We start from the raw sequence: 23,296 nt of genomic DNA on the forward strand, positions 1-23,296 counted from the left end.
GATCTGCTAATATCATTGCCATCAGTATGCACCATTCTCAAAAATCTTTTCTTTGTATTTGGTCCTTCTGATGTTTTTCTACCAGTTTCTCCCCTTCACTCTCTATTCATGATGACCTCAAAATTTCTCTACATTATCTAGTTGCTGATGATCATAGGACCTTTATCACAAGGGTGGGTGGGATAGATGGAGATTCTCCTTCCAAGCATAGTCCCTTCACTGTTGCAATAAGTAGGCCTTAAAGTAGGCTCCAAAGAATGGGATACAAAACAGCAGCTGTTATTTCCTGAAGCACCAGTTCAGGTACTCTTGAATGAGCTAGGTGGTAAGGCACATCTGAAGAGCACGTATATGGCACTTTTGTATTTGAGCCCTAATTCAGTGTTTTTAATAAGGTAATTCAGATTGGAAGAGACCCTAGGACATCATCCAGCCTAGTCTCTTTCTCAAAGCATGGTCAGCTGTGAAGTCAGACAGGGTTGTTCAGGACTTTTTGCAGTATGATCTTGAAAACCTCTAAGAACGAAGAGTGCACAAACTCTTTGGAAAATCTGTTCTAATGCTTAGGTGTTCTTATGGTGAAAAAATACTCCTAAATAAGATAGATATTACTTAGTGAGTATGGTGAAAGTAGATTTCACATTTTTCTGATTGGAAAGATAAGGTCTGGTTCAGAAACAGATCATTGTTAAAATAGAAGATAGAACTGTATGAGTAAGGCAAGTGACTATTTTCAAGTGACAGGGCATATGCAGATGCCTGATTGTACAATAATAAGCTCTCTCACTCCCCCAAAATTCCAGTCATGTTAGTGGAACTATTGCATGCATGTATTAGGTTGACAGCATGGATCATAACATTGGGCCCATTAAAAATAGATGTCTGAACTAAATTTCATTAACTAAACATGGGAACACTGGCTCTCTGTGGAAAAAAGAAAAGCAATACTGATTCTGCAAAAACTGATAGAGGGAGTTCTTTCAGTGATGCTGTGCAATATGATAGCTCTCCAGGTTGCATGGTGTTATAACCAGCTTATATGCTCAGAGGAACTGGTCTGTTTAAGATAAATTTCAAAAAATTTGGTCCTGTGCCAAGGGCAAATACAGACATGATCTAAAATGGGGTTCTAGGGCAAGAATAAAGGTAGGAGGATCTGTGGCTGCATTAAATAATGAAGAAATGTACATGTTGCTGTATATTAGTGCTAGGTATAGTCATATTTTATAGTGCCTTTAGCACTGCTGGAATGCTATATTCATTTTCGGATTCTGTGGCTGCTTTACTCCTCTCTGGGCTCACCTCCTTTATTCACAGAATAGTTAAGCTGGCTTAACGTTTTTTGGGGGGATTACAAGAATTCATAGCATGCAAAACTAATGCAACATGGAAGGTATGCTGCAAAAACACACTGCTATGTAAAAGCTATTTAAGTATTATATTTTTGTATTTTGTTTGACTTGAAAATCTTGATGGTATGAGAGTTCCTATTCAGGTAGGAAAAGGTTCATCTACCTAAAGAGTGCATYAAGAGCGTGCCAAATCTAGTCATCATAGATTTTCTTTATAGTCAAACAACAAATATCTTCAAATGCTGATTTATTTTTAGATTGGTATTTTAGATAGCTAGCTCAGAAAATGATGAATTGCCTCTGTCGATTCACTTTCTGTGAGACAATGGTGGGTTTAACATCATTCTAATTCAGATTTAGACATCTAAATTAGGTTTCAGCAGGTAAATTTGACTGTGGGTTATCTATCAAACCTTTCTATTGTACCACTTTCTATATAACCATTTCTAGCTGTACATGTGAGTCTGCATTCGCAATTGTGGTTGCCCTGGTGTATGCAAATAGCCATATCAAGTTACCCAAATCTGCTTGCATAAAGAAATGGGACAGATTCACCATGTGATGACTGAAATGCTAAAAGGAAGAGAGAAACTTGGAAAGAGAAGAGAAGGGGATATAACAAATGGTAAGGAATTATGCTTAGCTCCTTGAAAAATTTGTTTAGCCCTCTGCATCCCAAAACTTGAGATCTGCATTATTATTGTTCTGTTAAAGAGACTAGAAGAACTATTTAAGTCTGCACGTAACAAAATAATACCATGAAGCTCTCTGTCAGCAGTGGGGTCAAACACGCAAAGCAAAATGAGAGAGACAGGAAAGACAAGCTGAATTTTAGATGGAGTAAGAAAATGTGGTGTTCTTTGCTGATCCCTTCAAATATCTCAGAAGAGTTTCTCCTTGCTGTGTTTGTCCTATAAACATCTGAGAAATTCCAATTCATCATTCTTTTAACTTGATTTTTTTGTTGTTGTTGTTCTTGGAGGCTTCATTTGTAGCTTTGTCAGCTCATAGATGTGAGGTAGGAAGGCCAGCACTGAAGAATTTTAAATGAGAGTTAGTTGCAAAAATATTCCCTACACAACAAGGAGGTTGTTTCAGTTGTTTCAGTTGTTTCAGTTGTTTCAGTTGTTTCTGTTTCAGCTAGGTTTCACTGTTGCCTGAAAATGTCATTAATACTAGCATGCTGGAATTGATGCTAGCTGTGTAAGGCTAGCAGTATGTTGTAATAATTTTTGTAGCATGTGGTGGTCAATATGCTCCTGTGTGCTACAGGGACTACTCAAGACTGAGAATAAGACAAGGAAGTTGTTCTTGCTTGGCCAAATTCCTGAACATATGCAAAAATCTTACTTATTTCGCTATTTAATTTACCTCTCTGAGGTGAGCTCTGAGGAGAAAGCAGCAAGATGATATCAGTCTTGCTGTGTAATGTTTTAAGATCTGTTTAAGATCTGCTTAAGATCTGCTTTAAGATCTGCTGCATAATGTTTAAACACAGTGTGGCCTCCAGTCCTAGCTACAGAAAATCCTGCATGGGTTTTATCCTGAGATGAGCTGCCTTRCTAGCTGGGCGCAGATAAATAGTCATGGGGAAAGGCAAAGTTCAGTGGCCTTTAAGGGTCATCCTGTACTCGAAGAGAATATGAAAGTGAAAATGTCATGGCTGTAATCGTTTACAGAGGTAGGAAAGATAAGGTAAAGGCAATAGGTTTTATTAGACTGACTAGTTAAGTTGGGAAAAAAAAAAGGCAAGCTCTCAGGCATATTAGATTTTATAAAGTAAGTAATTCCATCCAAAAGAAACAAAAAACTCTCCTGGCTGCTTCCTAGTATTTTTGTGTACAAAACRATGGAAAATTTTCAGGTCAGGGAGAAATGGAGAACTGTGGGCATTGACAACATGCTATAAGCTATAGATATTTAAGGAACTTTGCCTGCTGATATGTTGTAGATATCTCTACATATGATTTACACAGATTTGTTCCACAAGCCTTTTGTTTTGAAAACTTTATAAACTCTCAGAAAATATTTACTGTTGTAGCCCTCACACCAGCAGAGAAACAATAGTCTCTATTTTACTTCACTGTCTCCACCGCATCACAGGACACATGAAATAAAATGAGGTTCTTATTTACCTTATCCGTATTCTTTTTCTGTATCACCAAATCACTGAATCACTGAACGGCTGGGGTTGAAAGGCACCTCTAGAGATCATCTAATCCAAAACCCCTGCTCCAGCAGGGATACCTAGAGCACAGGGCACAGGGTCGTATCCAGGTGGATTTTGAAGATCTCCAGAGAAGGAGACTCCACAACCGCCCTGGGCAGCCTGTTCCAAGGCTCTGTTATCCTCACAGGGAAGAAGGTTTCCTSACATGAAGATGGAACTTCTTGTGTTTCAACTTGTATCCATTGCCCCTTATCCTATCACTGGCCACCACCAGGAAGAGTTTGGCCCCATCCTCTTTACATTCTCCCCTTAGGTACTCATACAGATTGACCAGATCTCCTCTCAGCCTTCTATTCCGTAGGTTAAACAGGCCCAGCTCGCTTAGTCTTTCCTCATACAATAGATGTTCCACTCCCTTAATCACCTTTGTTGCTCTGAAGCGGGTATCAGTGGGTAATTCCAAGCAAGTGTTCTTTGAAACATAGCTATGTTATCAAGAAGATATATGTGCATTTAAATACAGTACTTGACATCTACATGCCTCCTTTCTTAGATCTTAAAGGGAACTGAAAAGAATTTCATTTCATACATGGAGAAATCAAGATACGGTTGGAAACAGAACAGAGAATAGAACCAAGCCATCTTGCCACTAGGCATGAGCATGTTATTTAGAAGGATTATATTATTTAGTTCTGCTCTTATGGGGAAAATGCCTGTATTTGAAGCTCCAGTATGCAAGGTGTGGAACTGCATTTAGCAGTGTCGTGCCCTATATAGGATTTCTTCTTTCTGAGTAAAATATATACGTATRTATATAAATTAGAGAATTTCTGTTCAGTGTTCTTCCTGAATAAATAAGAACATTATTTTTATATTTTCATTTCTGATTGCAGTTCTGATAGCTGTCAAAAACCTAGACTAATTCTGTAACCTTTTGGCTTCAGTTCTGAATATARATGCAGGTGAAGATGTGATTTGTGCCTTAAAGTAAAAACGAAGTGATGAAGATGAGTTTGACCATCCAGTCCATTTGATCCAGTACATCAAAAAACTGCACTAGCAGTTCTTCAATAAAGAAAAAAATCATATTAAAATTATAAGAATAGAATTAGAAGTGAATACAGAAGGAAAGAAAAGTGATAAAGGAGGTATTTTATGAGACTAAGTGACAAACAATAACAACAAAACACTTGAATTTTAAATGAAAATAACTCATAAGGAAAGAGAAGGCTCCCAATTTTGGGAGCTTGAATATCACACACTGCCATGGACCTACCTCAGAAACAGCAACTCCATGAACAGGCGGTTACACACAGTCAGCATTGGAAACAGATAGTCAGCAGCCCACACATCAAGCTCTTCCTTAAAATGAAATCAGTGTTTGATTTTATTATTGACATGAGTCAAGCTACTGCAGTTCACATAAGGGAACCCAGTTGTACATGCTATTGTTTTCARTTTTCATAGATCTCAGTTTCCTTGTCCCTAGAGTGAGACTAAAAGAGCTCTCTTTTGGGAACAGCTTTACAAGATCTGTCAAAGAAATACAAAGTTCTATTTTTTGTTCTAATGTTTATCACAGATCTGTTGTGGCACCAGTGCTTCTTGTTTCTGAAATAATGATGAAAACAAAAACTGAAAATCAATATAAAAATATGTTCTGTTTAAGAAAATGGATATATGAAGTATTTTGACTTATAAAGGGAAGCTAAATTGAAAATCACTAGGGATTTGGCTTTGAACCCCATGTGTCTGAATTTCTAAGGATTGAAAATAGAAGGGAACAGTTATATTTCATCATTCTTTGAGGGGCTGAACAGACTGAGTTGTATTTTAAGAAGGCTGAAATGAGTGGGATTTAAACCAATTTAAAACTTAAAATTCTTAAACCAAATTGTGTTTATTACTAGATGGAAAAAAAAAGAAAGCTGTAGGAAACACTCTTCTGTTTTATTCTGACTTTAGCAACTGTCATCTTCCTGATTTCAGYGTATTGAACGCAAACGAAGAACTACAGAGAGGTTTTGACTTTTTCATAGCAAACACAAATACAGAATTTGGAAAACAAGTTCAACCTTTTGAACTAGTTCTGTGTTTTCCTTTGTCATGATTGACTGGCTCTACAGGTTCTTTCTAGGCATAGTGCCCCTTAGGACCCAGTTAAGTTTTGGCTTTCAGAAACCAAATAGATTGCTTCACGTTGGTGAATAAGCCAAAAATGCTGACTCTTAGGTTCATTATTTGGTACTTCACTATAAGAAACTATTGCCACTTAAACAGACTTGCTTTATGAAGTCCATGAAATTCATAAGAAGTTTAAAAAATAGTCCTTTTACTTACGGTAAACAATCCAAGTTTAGTAGGATCCATTAATTCATGTGTCTTGGGGCTTCCAGGAACGAACTTTTAGCTTCATTCTGTTCTCCCTTGAATTTAAGACACACATATATAGTATTTTAAATATAAGTAAAAATATATTTTTCCATTACAAACTTTACAAATTCTCTCTATCAAAACAAAAACAAAAATGAAAACAAAAACCCCAAAACACTGCATGGTTTTCTTTTAAAGCTTGATTTTGATGCTGTGTGACTTAAGTTAATATCAAGTCAATGATAAGTTCAAATGCTGTAAATGCCTTAGAAGGGAGGTGACAGAACCACTTTGATGAAATATCTTGGTAAAAATATGCAAGGAATATACACAGAAAACAAAGAAAAAAGAGGTCAGTGATATAATAAATAAGCAGCAGAGGAAAWTAGATGGCAGAAAGAGATGAGAGATGTATTTAATGCAGACAGACATCACAAAAAAAGCAAAGGCCAAAGAATTATAAGTGGAGCACTTTAAAGAACATCAAAGACATGTAACGTTTTCTTCTGTTATTGTAGGAGCATCATCCACAAATCTGGCTTTAGCCAGGTGTCTTCTTTTAGTTGGGTTGCTCTTCTGGCACACCTGTTGTCTGTATACATTCCAGCTGGCACAATCAGTTCTGTAATTCCTGTGTTTTCTATCCAGTTCCAACCAAAATTGCATTTTTTTTGTGTGTGTGTGTGTGTGTGTGTGTGTGTGTGTGTCCAGTGAAGCATTTTGTATCATTTTCATGGTGAGGAGAACTTGAAGGCAGAAGGAAAGGGTGTGCATGTTTGTATATATCTACTGATCCAGTGACCTTTCAAAAAAGACTTCATAACCTTTCGGAGAAAAAAAATGTTGTGTTGCTCAAGGCAAGATGAAAGAATGCTGATGCAGAGAAAAGTTTTATGGCTGCCACTTTTAACAAACAGATTGACTTTCTACACTTTTAAATTGAWTATATTTATAACCATGGCAGAATGTGGAGTTTTCTTTCCTATGGAAACGATGGATCATATAGCACAGAAACATGCTTTTCAATTTGAAATCATCCCTCCTGTAGAAAACTCATCATTGTACAAGATACTCTGTGTTGCACTGGTCTTAAGGATATATGCCTTTAGGATGTAACTGTTGGTTTATATCATCAAAGACCAGTATCTTCCACAGACTTTTGCACTGAACTTTGACCTGGGTATAGTGAAGTTAGCAAAGAAGCCAATGACATTTCTTCATATCACTCTTCACTGCTATTTTAGCTTCAGCAGGAAGAAGTAAGAGAAACCTGGTCAAGAGAGATTTGGCTTATAGCACTGACTTGCTTGGAGTTGGGTATTGTATTGCTCGTCTCCTACTGCTCCTAGGAAATAGCAGCTTGAGCCATGAAGGCTGAGTCATGGGCTTCCTTGAAGGCTTGAGAGAAGAGCTGAAAAAGATAATTAGAAAGTTTGCTAGAGATTCCCAAAAGGTTGGAGGGAAGGTCACACATTTTGAGGGTATAGTCAGCAGTAGTAACACTCTTAACAGAGGTTTGAGTGAGTAACATTTACCTCTAGTCACATTTGAAGCAGGAATTTGTCGCTTTGTCACTCACTTGAGCACAAAAAAAGCAAAGGGAAGGGGTGGTTGTTTAGTTTGTTGGCACAGTTATGGTATGTAATCTAGTGACTTGAGGTAGCCAAATGTGAAGTTAGCTGTAGAGGCTGAGTACCTTATAGATTTTCCTTTTATCCTTATTCTATAAAATACAGTAGATAATTTCCAAGGAAAATATTCCAATATAGCTGCTATGCTGCTGATTGTCTTCTGTGAAATCACTTTTAGACTTGGTGCCTTCCTTGAACAGGAGCACTATGTTTTTGCTACACTGCTGGATTCATTGGAAAGATAACCTGCTACTCTATCTTAAAAAAGGATGCTATTGAATTTTAGGGGCTTATTTGGATTCACGTGATGATTAGCTAGGATAGTCATCAGTAACAGGATATTTGCATAGCAGTTTCCAAAAATAATAGTGGAAAGCAAGTGTTGTAAAAGTGAGGATAAAGGGAGCCTTCTTAGCACTAGACTATCTTGAGTAGCGTTTAGTATTCAGTTGCATCTTCTCTAGTGTCTGTTCAAATGACACCTTCCCTGATTGTAATATTTTTAATAGAAACATGATCAGCTAATATCTCCAAAGTAAGCAGATATTCATCCCACTTAACAACTTCATTGGCAGAGAAGTAGGTGATGAAACAAAAATTCACATTCCTGTGCCCCCTGGGTTCGTGCTTAATGCTTGAACTAAAAAGGGAGCYCTGTTATCTCAAGCCAGGAAATATTCTTTCAGATTTTACCCACTGTTTTACAGTGATGTTTATCTCTAAAGACCCATACCATCTTAATTCAGAGAAATACTTGCTTCTGCTTCAAAAATCTACTGCTATAATTAATTGATTAATTCTGTTAGCAAGGTGCAAGTACAGATTAAAAAAAAAAGGAAAAAATACTGAAAATTTGGATTATATAATACAGAAGTATTGGGTATTGTTATGAAGGAATATCAGGAAGAATATTCTGCATTCAGTAAGAGCTGCCAATTTTTTAATGTGTTCTATAATATATACTGAAAAGGAATACCTCAAGCAGATTTTCTAAAAGGATAAAAATAAAATTMTTTTTACTTATTCGCCATCATTTTAATAGGTAAAATATAGTTTTATCTATATATATTTTATATAGTTATTTTTTATTTCTATTCAACTTAAGAAGCTGACATCTGCTTTTTTATACATCTTGAAGATCATAAGTTAAAAAAAAATCAGAACTATATTAACTCCTTGTTTGTGTGTTCTTAATTAGCCAGCAAAACTCCCTACAGCTTTCTGAGATATCTGAAGCTGGGGGAAGTGAGATAATGGAGAGCAGTGAGATAATATTTACCCAGACCATAGCCTTGTATCTCAGAGAATGCGGTTTACATGCCAGCAAAATATCTATTTGCCCAGATAATTAAACTGAGTTTGAAATAATGGGATAAGCAACTCTTTTTTTTTTTTTTTTTTTTTTTTTTTTTTTTTTTTTTTTTTTTTTTTTTTTTTTTTTTTTTTTTTTTTTTCATCTGTTTTTTTTTTTTTTTTATGCAAGGATTTAAAAACATGTTGCAGTTACTTTGTCTATCCTACTTAAGTGAAAATTAACTCATAGTTTAAGGGGAGTTAACTTACACACATGAGGCTCATAACAGTGGTCTTTCTTTTTGAGAATGTAAATAAAAGGATATACATTAAACAAGTACATTTCTTAACCATTTGAATGGTGTGCTTTCCTAAGCCACTCTTTGTAGAAACTGCAGCTTGCCTTGGGAAGAGACTTTGTGCTAGACTTCAGATGATTCTTTCTTCTGTTTTGGTCTAACTAGGAATATACTGTTGCTCTCAAATTCTCAAATAGACAATAATTAATGTGAAAGAATGTGCTGTCTTTCTTTGCTTAATATCAGGTTTTGGCATATTACATTGTTTTTCTTTTAACWAAAATTTATGCCTCTTGGCATAGATTTATCCAGATGGACAGTTTATCCAGATGGACAATAATGACTTACTTGCTTACCTTAATATTTGCTATATGGACCTCTAGCATGAAGGCTAGCAGGATTTAYCAAACCAGTATAAGCCAAGATCCTGAAAAAAATACAAGCCTTAATACCAACACTGTAAACCTGAAGTATTCCGGAAAAAAAATATACATGGTTCTCAAGTCACAAAGGTGACTGAAATGTAATGAGATTGCAAATGCAACCAACCCAAAGAATTTGTCTTCTTTTTATATATATTTTATCCATATTTTATCAGATTTTTCAGCTCCAAAGTCAATAAGAGAGTAACCCTTGATAATGCTATGGAAATATTTTTGCCTTCAAACTGAAGATTTTCCCATAGCCAAAAAACAAATATTCTAAATGGCAACCCCAGGAAAACAATCCTGACATGAGAGTTGCTGCAACAGAAGTCCTTCTGCTCCTGTCGGCATGGTAGTTGCCTATTATATGGCCCCAGTGGCATGCAATCATCTCCGCTGTAGCGTTTTATATACATTATGTAGGCATGAATTATTGCAGCGTGCATCTTCTGCCTCAATGCCCTTCTGATTATTCTGAAAAGCAGTGTTTGTGTGCTGTAAGTTTTATAATATATATTTTGTGCACTATGCACTGTATGAAATTAAACCGGCAAAATGGAGCTCTTTGCAGCAGTGTTCAAGAACTAAAGTGATGGAATAAACTGATAAAACTGACAGAGCGGGAGTTGCTTTTAGCAATGGAGAGACTGAAAGTTTCTCTGAGGTTGTGTCCAAAACAGTACTTTTCATACTATTGTCCTGGAATTACTGCTGTTGCTGAGAACATTTGCTTATCATATCCATTGACTCTCGTTTTTTGCTGTCTCTCCTTGTTTTTTAATCTTGCTAAACTGTACTCAAAGATGTCAAAATATATTCTGCATTTTCATAACACTAGCTTTCATACTTGACCACAGGKACACTATCTGGTTGTTAACAGGAGAAATCATCCACATAATTGAAACCAAGAAGAAAGCTGTTCCACCAGATGTTCTTTAAAAGGTACGCCTCATTCAGAGAGTGATTATTCTCACCCAACATCAGCCATCCCTAAACTAGGTGTCTAGTYTAAGTCATCTGTAATGTTCCATTATGAACATTATAATGAGGAGTGATAAGAGTCTCTTAGGCAGATGTCTTAAATTGAGGTCTGTCAACTTCCAAAAGTGCTTTTCTCTCTCATTATCTCAAAAAAAGCCTTCATAGTTTATTCTAGACATTGAATTTTGAACAGCTAGTTAGATGAGATTAAACACTTCTCAGGTACTACGGTGTATTTAACAAGCAGAAATGAATTCACTTTGCCAACACATTCTTGGCAGAGTGAAAGGTAGTTTAGAAGGCCAAGGCCAAGGCCAAGACCAAGACAGTATTTTGAGCACTTTTCAGAATATCTTGAGGACCCCTTTCTAACCTATGCCACATAGGTCCTCCTCCATATTCCTATTTTTCCCACATRAAGTACTGAAAAACTCAAATCTAAGTTGTAGATTTGAGAATCTATATGGRTTTAGAAAGGATGTCTTACATTTTCATTATTTTTGCTGTTGCATTTTGAACTGATCATCTTATTTTCATGCCTGATTTTGCCTCTCTCCTAAACTAATCTTTTACAATATACTTTGCTATGATGTTGCATGCAAAATAAATCTGAAYGTTTTTCTTGGCAAGTATTCATATGAGAAACGGCTTTCCACTTCATGTCTGCTTTTCTTTAGGTGTCTTTGCTTTGTTTTATAACATGGACTTATTAATATTAATAATAAGGCATATTGTTTCATTTGAAGTATTTACGAGAAGGAACTCTCCGTAGGAGCAGTGACTCAGTTCATTTTCATAGCAAACTCCTTTCACACTTTCAACATTGTTCTTTGGCAGGACTAAAAAGTTCATTGCTGGAATTGCATGTACTAATTTAGTAGAGTTATTCAGCATTTCATTATCTTTGTGTTTAAAAAAAATGCTAGAATGCTTTATTGCTTAAAGGAKTTCAAAGCAATAAAACTTTTATATATTCACAGAATATCTAGGTGACTAATATTTAACAAGAAGCCAGTCTTTTACTTTGCTCTGCCTTGACACTGAGTCACTTTATTTTACTATATACACCCATATTGAATATTCCATGTATATTTGTTTAAAATATGCATTATATAATACACATATTGTTTGATATGCAATATCTAAACTATTTATTATACATGTAAGTGTATAGGACAGCTCATTGCACCTTAATGCAAGTCCAGGTGACTATCTTTCATCTCTTTTTCTGTTTGAGTTTAAAGTAATTTTATGAACATTCTGTAATTGTGTTCTTTTTAAAAAAAAAAAGTTTGATGAGTTCTATTAATCTAAGTTAGATGTTTAAAAGCTACAAGTCTGTGCTTGAACAAATCATTGCCTACTGTATTTATAGCCAAAGGAGAGGAAAAGCTTTCTAATGCAGGAATCTGAGCTAGATAAATTGATTAATTGATTTAGTTAATTGACTTCTGGAAGTACATATTATTATTACATTTAAAATATTTTGGTGCAGTTAAATGAACCCAACCTTGTGGTATATAGTTGTAGAACTTAGTGTCAGGGTGTTTTAACTCTCAGAGAACTCAGTTCCTATTGTTTTTATAAGATTGTTCTTTCTTTTGTCTAAGATAGGATCTTTGTAGGCAGATTTGACATGACTGAAAGGTAGATTTTCACCATACTACATTCTCTTCTTCTAAAGCTGTGTATCCAAAATACATCTGGACTTATTTCCAGCTCAAGTATTTCTTCAGAGCACTGAGATACACACAGGACTATTTCTACTATGAAGATAGAAAAAAGTGACAAGTTGTGCTATTAAGCTGAAGTTGTAGTCATAGTTCTTTTGTTGCTACTATTTTATATTGTGTCTTTAAATATCTTTTCATTCCATACAATCTGCTTTTACAATTTTGGCCAATTGAATTAATCTGTAGAATAGAACAGCTTATTTTTCTTTAATTTTATCCACAGACAACTTACAGATTTTGAGTAAAACAGGCACCAATCAAACTAGTCCTGTTAGATACAATGAGCTATTTTAATTACCTATTTCTTTAATCTTTTTTTTTTTTCTCTCTGAAATATCCATAGATGAAATCAGAATTTTGTTGTAAAACAATATTATTCTTTAGGTAAGATTGGGCAAGTTATCTTTTCTGTGATTAGATATTTCCTTTACTCTGTATACTCTAATTCTTGCATTTTGGACTGTAACACTGCTGTCATTCAAATTCAAATTCAGTTGATTTAGTAGTTTCTCTTCTGCTGATTTATCTTCTCAATTTGCACTGTCATAGCTTAGGTGTTTCTGCTAAACAACACAAAACTTTGATTCTTGTTAGCTGTATTTGGAATTCATACCATGTCACTTTCAGCTATGAAGCAGGAAAGAAGTGACATTTAATATTAGCTTGATTTGAGTACTCATTCACAAAAACTTTTAGCTTTGATCTGAATTGCAATAGTGTCAATTCTTCACAGAGCATGCTATGGCCCTAAAATGAAGAATTTTAGTGATTTTCTCTACATSTAAATTAAGTTATGAAGAAACAGAAAATGGTCTGACATTTGGTTTAGTGAGAGGATATATACCACATTTCATTGAATTTGCCTTATACAGATGCTAATAATAGCACTGTAAGCATTTAATCTATTAACCCATAAGCAAATCTGAAAAAAAAAACCCTTAGTCAATTAGAAATCCTAGTATTCACTACTACTATTCCTACAGTTTTATGAACTGCAAGACCACTCTTGGGCTTGTTCTTAGCCAGTGACCTGATAAAATAATACAGATGGCTCCCCAAATGATTTTTTTTTTTTTTTTTGTTATGATGAATTACATTATTTCTGTGCTTGATTTACAGAACATATCATTAGAAATAGTACTGCTCAGAGATTTTTAGGACCACAAAACACAAGTGTTTTACAAGAGCTGTTTGGCTRCCCCAACATGAGATTATTGGACAACTGAATATTTATATAAACAGTTTTACAAATATCTATTAGAAAGAATCATGGCTTAGAGATCTTTAAACGTATGCGACAGTTGACTTACTGTTGGATACTAGTTGGTAATGTATACTGTTTAGTGTCAGTCATTTTAACTGGATATAATAATAACTGAGTGTACAGAGAATTTTAAAAATAGTTCAATGTTGTATTTTAGCTTTTTTTTTTCTTTTTTTTCTTAAATGGTCGGATCTCTAACCCCAAATGACTTTTATTTTTCCTTATTGTGCTCACTACTTAGCAACCACCTTAACTAGTTTGGGAGTAGAAACATTATTCTTCATTTAGGACTTTTTACGAGTGGTCTTACAGGAAATACACAAGACTTGTAACCAATAATTAGGTTTTATATAAACAAAAACTATAGTGTATGCATAAGATTGTGCAATTCATGATGTTGTGGGTCAGATTTACTATCAGGATGCGTCAGTTGGTTTGTACTTGCACTGAAACATAAATCTATGTTAAATCTGATTTAAAAAGCTATTGCAGGGATTTTCATCATCAGAGTAGGACACAATACTCGACGGAGATGATGAATTTGATCATTGTTCTTCACTGTTTCTGAGACTTATGACCTTTATCCAATGTTCAGATTTTGAAGAAAACAGAGCACAGAAATTCCCTCAAAGGAAGTGTTCAGTAAAGTGCAAGTATTTTAGGCTTTCTCCGTGATTAATGAAGAATTTATTTACAAGTTGGGGGATAGAAATGATGAACATGGCTRATATCATGTTTGCAAAACAAATACATAGGTACATTCCATATATGGACATTCTACATTTCTCAGTGGATATACTTGGCATAATGGAATTCTCATTTTCCTATGGGCCTCTTAATTCTGCCTGGCCTTTCCTGAACATATGTATATATAGTTCTGCTGTGCAGTGGGTGAGAAATATTTGCCCAGAGAACAAATGGTGTGTTCTGACATGTGTTACTGTACATACTTGACCAATGTGTGCAAATTTCATGTGCAAAACTCAGAAGCTTCCTTGTGGTGAAGATAATGTTCAGATAATATACAGTACCCTTTTCTATGAAATTAAAATGGCATTTATGTGTCTTTTTGCTCCAAAAGATGTTTGGAGACATTGTAGAATTTGCTGATGTAGGTAAAGAAGCAGAGAAAAAAATGGCAATATCATATGATGAGCAAGAAGAAACATATGTATCTTACCTTGGTCAAGATACTGACCTAAAGGTGTCATCACCTTTACCTTATTTTCATTACACTTGTCATCAGAAAAAATTATAATAATAGCTCAAAGGCATTTTGGAAATATTAATTATTCAAGACATATAAATGCCTTGTACAATGAAGTGCTGCAACATGAAGTGCTACATAATTTTTGAATTTGCTTTCCTATTTACTTATCTAAAGTCATAGCACAGAAGGTTTGTGAGGTTCTACATCTTCCTGAGAGTTTCTACTGTCCTTGGGGATGAGCAAAGTAACACTTTAATGCAGTATTTTCAGGCGAGTTCAGTCTTATAATGAACACTTTTGGACAGAATACATTGTAACAATCAGGTAAAGCAACAATTGCTCTGATAAAGGACTAGCTGTTACAAAATTCTGTATTTTAAGCACTTACTATGAAACACTTCCAAATTCATTGTGTTTTACTTCTTGGTATTCCATTATTTCCATATACTTCTGGAGAAAAAAAAAAAAAAAAAAAAAGTGTGTAAGTAGAAGAACTGTTTCCACTGTCTCTCTCTTCTTTCACCTGTCAAAAGGTTTGACTCCATGCCACCCTTTTAATACCAAAGAGACTGAAAAACAGAGTTGCCAGCACTTGTGAGAAGACTTGACATTTCAAGTATTGTTTTCAGAGGTAATTATCTAAAATTCTTAACAATAGTAATTTGTATTTTTTTACTACAACCTTTTGCAATGAAGTAGGTCAGATGTTTGGAAGGACTAGGGGGCAACAACGCAGTTTCCAAGGTGTCCAACAGGAGCAGGCACACAAACACAAGGCACATGATGGTCAAATTAAGGTTTTATTACTTCTGCTTCTGAACAGCGACTCCCCAAGTTTCCCAAAGGAAGGAAGAGAACAATGGGGAAACTCTAGGCACTGCTGAGCATCAGTCCTTGGCAAGGAGCGGAGGAAAAGGTAAATCTATCCTCTTAAGCAAATACTAAGCATGTTATCATCCCGTGTTACAATTCGATTGGTGCAAATAGCAGGTAAACAGCACATAAACATCAGGTGGCACAATGCATGATAATGAGCAGAGTCTGTGTGCATGGTTTATGTGACATGGCTATAAGCCAAGCATAGAGTATAGTTCTGTTTGGTCAGCATTCTCCAGAACAGTCTGGCCAGGCTGCATCACCTATCTCCTTGATATTCTTCTGCACACAATTCTCTGCAGATGTCCTAACGTGTGTATAAGAGGAGGAAAGATTCATAGCCTGTTTGTGATCTATAGAGGCCTTGAGACTATTGTGAAGCTGAAAACTAAGCCGTTATCTGGTTGTAGGGAGTTTGAAGGCGGCTGTTCAGCTGCAAAAACAGGGGCCTTATCTGGTGGTGAGAGCAACTGAGGAATTTGGAGGCGGCCGTGCCAGAAGGCATGGCGCCAACCCAACACAACTGACCTCTAAGCTAGTTTGGAGGTCAAACCTGAGGCGAGGGAGAGGAAGATGCTGAAAGCAGGACCCTCTTAAYGAGACCAGAGACCCCCACTGGTGGGCGCGCATGCGCACTCCAGGGAAAGGTGCATAACGAAAAAGGTGGAGCTTTGCCCKCCCTCTGGTACACCTCCTGACACGTGGTGGCCGTATGTGGYAGGACGCGTCAGATATAAAAAATAATCTTGGATCAGAGGTGGAGAGAGACTTCCAACCGAGACCTACATTGTCTCCGTGGGGATGCCCGCAAGCTTGGAGCCTGTCAGCCACCTCTTGTCCATGGAGAGGTGAATGATCGGTCTCGCTATCCTGCTGGCGAGTATCCCCTCATAAGTAATTGCTGCGTAGGTGCTTCGTTTCACAGGTAGTTGCTAAGTAGTCATCTTACTTTAGTGTGATGTTAGTGTGAATTCTCCTAAATAAACTAAGGGGTTGATTTTGTTCTCAGTGCGTGTGCTTTCAATTGCCGAACCCTGAACCCATCCAGAACAGTGTCCCTGCTGGAGCAGGGGGGTTGGACTAGGTGATCTCTAGTAGTACCTTCCATCCTCAACCATTCTGTGATTCTGTGATGTCCACGTGCTAGCTTTGTAGGGCTCACACTGTAGGCCTTTTCCCCCTTCTTTTTACTCTTTTTGCACAGAGCCTCTCCCTCTCCTTACTGTTTCCCTTCCTCTGTTATCTCCACCCTATGAGTTTCTTATTTTTACAATTTTAATTATTTTCAATTGTGCTAAGTGCTTAACAGGAAAAAAGTGGGATCARTCCATGATCATAATGCTGTTTATTGTAGAGGAGTAAAGAAACATAAACCATTAAGGCTGATTTGTTCACCACATGCTTCTCCTATTTTAAGAATTCTGCAAAGGGTGTTTTTATTTGTTCTTTGTGAACCAAAAAAGATCCTTGACTGCATCCAGCTGTCCAAAATCTGTATATATCTGTATCAGAACTATAATCAGATTGGTTATGTTTTTTTTTCCTTTGTATAGTTCAAAAATCTCCAAGGAAAAGTGATATAGTATTTATTATCCACATAAAGGTAGTAAAAATTTATTTGTTATCTCTTTGTTTAAAGATAATAATTCTTAAAAATAAATTAAACTCACCATTCACGCACCCATGAATTTTGGAGGAAGGAAGATAGGAGGAAGGAGATTTTAGATTTCTGGTTGAACAATGTTTTGTTTTTCTGATTCTTGTCACTCTAATGATGTAACTCTTGGACCTAGACTGTCTGTTCTGACTCAGTCAGAAAACATTTCTTAGTTTGGACTTTCAGCCTTCAGGGTCCTGTCTCAGGCTTTATATGGTAACAATGTCCTTATTTGTTCCTCGTGACTTAGTAATATTTGCCCAAATTATTGGAACTCACTGGAACTCAGACCCTCAAATCCTGTCTGCCAAGGAAGGTGTGCTTGTCCTAATTAGCAGGCCAAAATGTCACTTTTACTTTTTGTCAATTAATATCTGGCTAATTTAAAAGGAGAACAAACTTAACTGCAACGTCTGAAAGAATGGCATATTTCAAAGTTTGATGTCCAAGATMCTCAGCTTCAAGCTAAGAGAGACAGATTTGAATTTATTCATTGCAGTTTACTCTCACATGGAAGACCTTTGGAAGGCCTCTTCTAGAAATGCTCTATTGTCCTCTTTATGGTCTTGTAGTTTGAGAATATACTTATAAGTAAGGGGAAATTATTTTTAACTATTTCAGATAGGAGAAGAAAACAAACTCCAGTGTATTGAGATCCATTAGAATGCACTATAAGTAGGGTTGCCGAATAAAAAGCCAACAGCGTTGACTATCTAAGATAAACAAAACAATTATTTCTTGTTGGAATAAAAAAAAGAAGAAAGACTGTTGAATTTATTTCTGACTAGATTAAACAACAAGAGATAGAGAGGGAGGGATTTTTTTTTCTTTTTTTTTTCCTTTTTTTTCTTTCTTTTTTTTTTCCTTTCTGTAAAATCAAAGTTTTTTCTACAGTGATAATCAAAGCAGGTCTTCAGGAGAAGCCGTACACAGCATTTTCCTGAGGCCTACTGAGAACCCCCTTTTCTGGAGAAGTTCACTAACCATACCAGTGCGGACAGATTTCCTTTTTAATCAATGGGGAGATGGTATTCTCTAACAAATTCCTGATGATACAATCCATCTGGTATAAGCATAATTCTAGGAACAAATTCTAGAAAAAGTACTCATAGTGAAGGAAGACTTAATTACASATTAATTCAGTAGACTAGATGCATTCAGAATGATGGAACTGAGCGGGATACTGCTGAAGGTATTGAAGCTGATATCATTTCAAGGTCTATCATCTTGCAAAAGCTGTGGAAACCAAGGGCCCGATAATGAAATTAAGAAACAAAGAAACAAAGCAACCAATGGTCAGCTTTTGTTGTCTGTCTGAATTTTACATATTGGTAAAGTCAAACCCATCAGTTATAATATAGGCAAGGGGATTTTTTTTGTTTGTTTGTTTTTTCTCTCCTGAGCATTTGTGATGAGGCTTCTGTAGCATTAGGGCCAGATTTGGGCTAACAGTACGAAGGAGCAGTTGACAAGCAGAGATCAGTGGAGAGATACCAAGTGGGCTAGAACATTTAATACAGCAGGAGAGACTGCTTTCTCCTGCTTGAGTTTGTCCAGCCTGAAGAGGGAAAGAATATGAGGGAATCTAATTCCTGTCTTTCACCACCTAAATCAGGTTAGGCAGAGTCTCCCTGTTCTCAGAGGATACTRCTAGAAAGACAGGAAGGATGGGGCAGGGGTTGCAGCAATGGAAATTCCATCTGGATACAAGAAAATAATTCTTTATTTTGAGATTGACTGAGCACTGGATGAAGATGTTCAGCAAGGATGGGGAATCTTCTCTTTTAGAATACTCAAGACAGCTCTGAATATGGCTCTGATGGACCTGAGCTTACTTTGAAGTGAGCCCAAATTTGAGCAGGGGTTTGAGCTAGCTGACATCCAAAGGTCCCTTCTAACCTAGACTTTATATTATATTTAACTTGTTTATTATCATATGTARTAAACAAATACTAGGCATTTGAGAAATGCTATAAACTACTCTTTCTTCATTTTCTTTCCTTACTGGTGCATTATTAGACATGGAATAGCTGAAATTTAGCTCTTAGACTTTTTTGATAGTCAAATTTCACCAGCTTCAAAAGCAAGGAAATGCAAGAGATGGGAGATCTCTCAGTTGTTTGATGAATAATGACCTGGGGCTAAATCTATGATAAAACTTGCAAACCTAAGTTAAATATTGATGTCCTTCTTACCTGTCTCCTGCTCCTGGATGCCTCTGACAAACAAAGGAAATAATGTCCAGATGCATCACTCAAACTTAGGTTCCAAATTCAAAAAGTGTCTTGTGTTCCTTCTGTACTCAGTGAAAAGAGACCACCCAAAAGGGTGATACTCCTCTATCTTTCTTAAGAAAATCTTAAATGATCACTAAGATGGAGATCCAAACACAGGACTTCACACTCCCATGTGGACACTCTTTCTGTGAAGCTCTGCAGACATGGTCACTCTTGTCCTTTTGCCCAAGTTTGGCACCAAGCAAGAGCCTTGYTGCATCAGGAGAAAGAGAAATTCCTCTCTGTCACTGTAAGTTTTAAGRTAGCATCATACTTCTATAATCTATATTTAAGCTGTCTTCCTCCCACAGAGGAAGGCCTAGACTTAGATGTCTTAGATAAGCATTTGGCAACAGCCTTCTACCTTGTTTCCAAGGGAGGCTAGAGCAAGGATGTTTGTTCTGCAATAAACTTTGTTAATAAGCTGTGTTTGGGCTGTGTATCCTCACTGGACAACTGGTAGTGTTTTAATAGATATAGAAAGTGTTCGTAAGAGGGAGAGATTGTGCTTCCTCAGAGGTCAAGTTAGCAAGTGCTATGGGAAGGGACGTTTTAGGAACAGATGAGAGAGAGGCATGATGCTAGCTTCCAGTCTAGGCAGAGGCTGGGTAGGCACTTAAGAGACAATCGGACAGACTTCAGAAGATCTGGAAACAAATGTATTTTTCTTATGACTTGAGGGAAATATAGAGTTTTTGCAACCCAATGAGCTACCAAAAATTACTGGACTAGGAACAAAGCTGAAGGAAAAGACATGCTTTCCACAGAGCATGAGAGGAATTTATTCACATTTTTTAAAAAATGTCACATAAAATTAGAATATCTCTGTTTAAAAGTTTTATATCCTCCCATTCTTTCTTTTCTCCCTTAATAGTATTAGTGAATCAGAGCCCCTTTGACATTCTTCTCTCTTTCCACTCTATGAATAAAGTGCAGACGGATCAACCTTTAATCTCCAGCTAGAGCTATGTTCATCATAATACATCTTGTATTTTCTCCCTCACTGCTAAGTGAAGGCAGGGCAAGGGAAAGCAAGGGAAGGCAAGGGAAAGGAAGGAAAGGGAAGGGAAGGCCAGGACAAAAACAGCTTCTGTTTTGATTTTTCAAGTTACGGTATGGTGTTGTAATAGAGTATGGGCCTTTCTAGACACTTAGATCAAAATAAACTATTATGTGTACTAGACATCGAACTTCCACTAACTTACAAAACAAAACCAAGATTTGCTTAAGAGGGCAACCGGACATGTGCAAATGAATAAAAGTGACTATTGCAAGGTGATCAGTGGCATTTATAAATCAAGTAAGGACACTAAATTCTGTGTAAGCTGAAATTTTCTTGTTAATTAACAAATTACCTGTCAATCAAGACAATGGAAATTCTTTCTAGAATTTTGTATCCTAATCAGTCCAGGTCTATTAAAATTTTGAGCTGAACAGGGAGGATTCATGATCGTTGGCCACTATCCAAATATCAGAAGAAGTTTAACCAATTCTGTGTTGTTTATACAAGATTTTCAGCTTTTAAAGTATATTTCTATATACATAATTTATATTAACTTTTATAATTGGTTCTCATAAATTTGTGTGACCTTTGGAACTGTACAGTTTTATAATGATGTTGTAGCGTAAATTTATGCTGCTATTAACCACAGAAAATGTTGTATTAAGTTATTTCTGAAGGTTATTAAGAAGCCCGAGAGAAAGCTAAGATATTCAAAATATATTGCTTGCATATTTRTCATCAGACATTTTAAAAAGTTTTTATTGCTCCAAAGCTATTTATTTGATTAATATAGTCTAGGTCTTGGTGCTAATTTTGTTCCTAGGCCTTTTGCTTAGTTATCTTTGCTCATTTTTATTTTCCATTTTATTTTTTATCTTGTCTTAATTCAAAGGAGCATCTGATATTTGTGTATGAATGTTACACACTGTGAAATCMCATTTGTCTTCTTTTCTTAGAGTAAGAAAATGCTCTTATCGATATCATATTAGCCATTGGCATAATAGAATAATAAAATTACAAAAAATAAACCTAACAAACAAGAAAAAGGCACAGTGATGAGGAAACTCACACTTTATTCTGAAAGGCTCCTACTAAAGAAGAGGACCGCAGATCACTCATTTTGACCAGTTTTCCAAGTACTTTCTTTGTGTCCAGGAGATAATAACTTTCATTCCTTTAAAAATCATTGCTAATCTAATTTAATGACTTTGTGATAAGCACATTTATGTTACCAATTCTAAAGTTGACATTGGAATATTTTCTATTTAGATTTTTACAAGGTGAATTTTGTGTCACTGTGTAAAATAAGCCAGACCCTTTTACAATCTTCAATGGACATTTCAGACTGGGAAAGGAGATGTGACTTGGATGAAACAAAGTAGAATTCAATAGAGTTAACACAGCTGAAGATGTCTATTTGAAATAAAATTAAGTCACTTCTGTGCCACATATAACATTTTAAAGTAAGATGAAGTCTTTTGGTCTTTATGTAATTCAACATAGATTTATGAACACCAAGAGAGGTCAGTGGATCTATGGCTTTTAGGCGCTGACAACACTCGCAGCTTTACTTTTTTCTTTCTTTCTTTCTTTTTTTTTTTTTTTTTTTTTTTTCCCTTGTGCTTTTCAGATTACGGTATGATTCTAGGCAACAAAAAAACCAATGTTTATATTCCAGTTTCTAGTTGGGTTGCCATTTGGACATGTATTTGTGAGTCTGAAATCTTGACTGTGTATAATTCCAATATAGTTTATTACAAATTATGTTTCTCTGGCTTTACATCATAAATAAACCCCAAATAAACTGTGTAGCAGTACCGTAGGTGCTAAAGTCCAGATCTTGAAGAAATTATTCATAACTAAACATGACGCTGTGTGAAGAAATACTATTTCTTGTCTTGAATATTTGAGATGCTCCTTAAGCCTTCCTATACACTTCTGTTCCAGAAGCGGTGGATGTCATCTAACTGGACTTCAGCAAGGCTTTTGACACCGTTCCTCACAGCATACTCCTAGGCAAGCTCCGAAGGTGTGGGATAGATGTGTGGACAGGGAGGTGGATTAGGAATTGGCTCGATGGCAGRGTGCAGAGAGTGGTTGTCAATGGTGCAGAGTCCAGCTGGAGGCTTGTACTTAGTGGTGTCCCCCAGGAGTCAGTTCTCGGTCCGGTCCTGTTCAACTTATTCATTAACGACCTGGATGAAGGGMTGGAGTGCTCCCTCAGCAAGTTTGCTGATGATACCAAACTGGGTGGAGTAGCTGATAGCCCTGAGGGCTGTGCTGCCATCCAGAGGGACCTGGACAGACTGGATGACTGAGAGGTTAGAAATCTCATGAGGTTCAACAGGGGCAAGTGCAGGGTCCTGCACTTGGGGAGGAATAACCCTGGACACCAGTACAGATTAGGGGTGGACCTGCTGGAGAGCAGCCCCGCAGAGAGGGACCTCGGTGTCATGGTGGATGATAAGATGACCATAAGACAGCAGTGTGTCCTGGTGGCCAAGAAGGCCGATGGGATCCTAGGGTGCATTAAGAAGAGTGTCTCCAGCAGGCCAAGGGAGGTGATTGTCCCCCTATACACAGCCCTGGTGARGCCACATCTGGAGTACTGTGTCCAGTTCTGGGCTCCCCAGTACAAGAGGGATGTGGAGCTGCTGGAGAGAGTCCAGCGCAGGGCTACCAGGATGATCAGAGGCCTGGTACATCTGCCATATGAGCAAAGGCTGAGGGAGCTGGGCCTGTTCAGCCTGGAG

At 36.6% G+C, this 23,296-nt stretch overlaps 1 long non-coding RNA gene across 1 annotated transcript; it reads right to left on the reverse strand.

The window, feature by feature from the left end:
• Nucleotides 1-2,353: 2,353 nt before the first annotated feature.
• LOC112943175 lies at nt 2,354-5,917 on the reverse strand. The gene is made up of 3 exons (XR_003248533.1): nt 5,863-5,917; nt 4,799-4,884; nt 2,354-2,385 (listed from the first exon to the last, which is right to left on the reverse strand). It is a non-coding gene; the product is annotated as an uncharacterized LOC112943175 (long non-coding RNA).
• Between the last annotated feature and the right edge of the window lie 17,379 nt (nt 5,918-23,296).

Source organism: Nothoprocta perdicaria, unplaced genomic scaffold (assembly GCF_003342845.1).
Source record: "Nothoprocta perdicaria isolate Ctin4 unplaced genomic scaffold, notPer1 scaffold_142, whole genome shotgun sequence".
In the NCBI taxonomy this organism is placed as follows: Eukaryota; Metazoa; Chordata; class Aves; order Tinamiformes; family Tinamidae; genus Nothoprocta; species Nothoprocta perdicaria.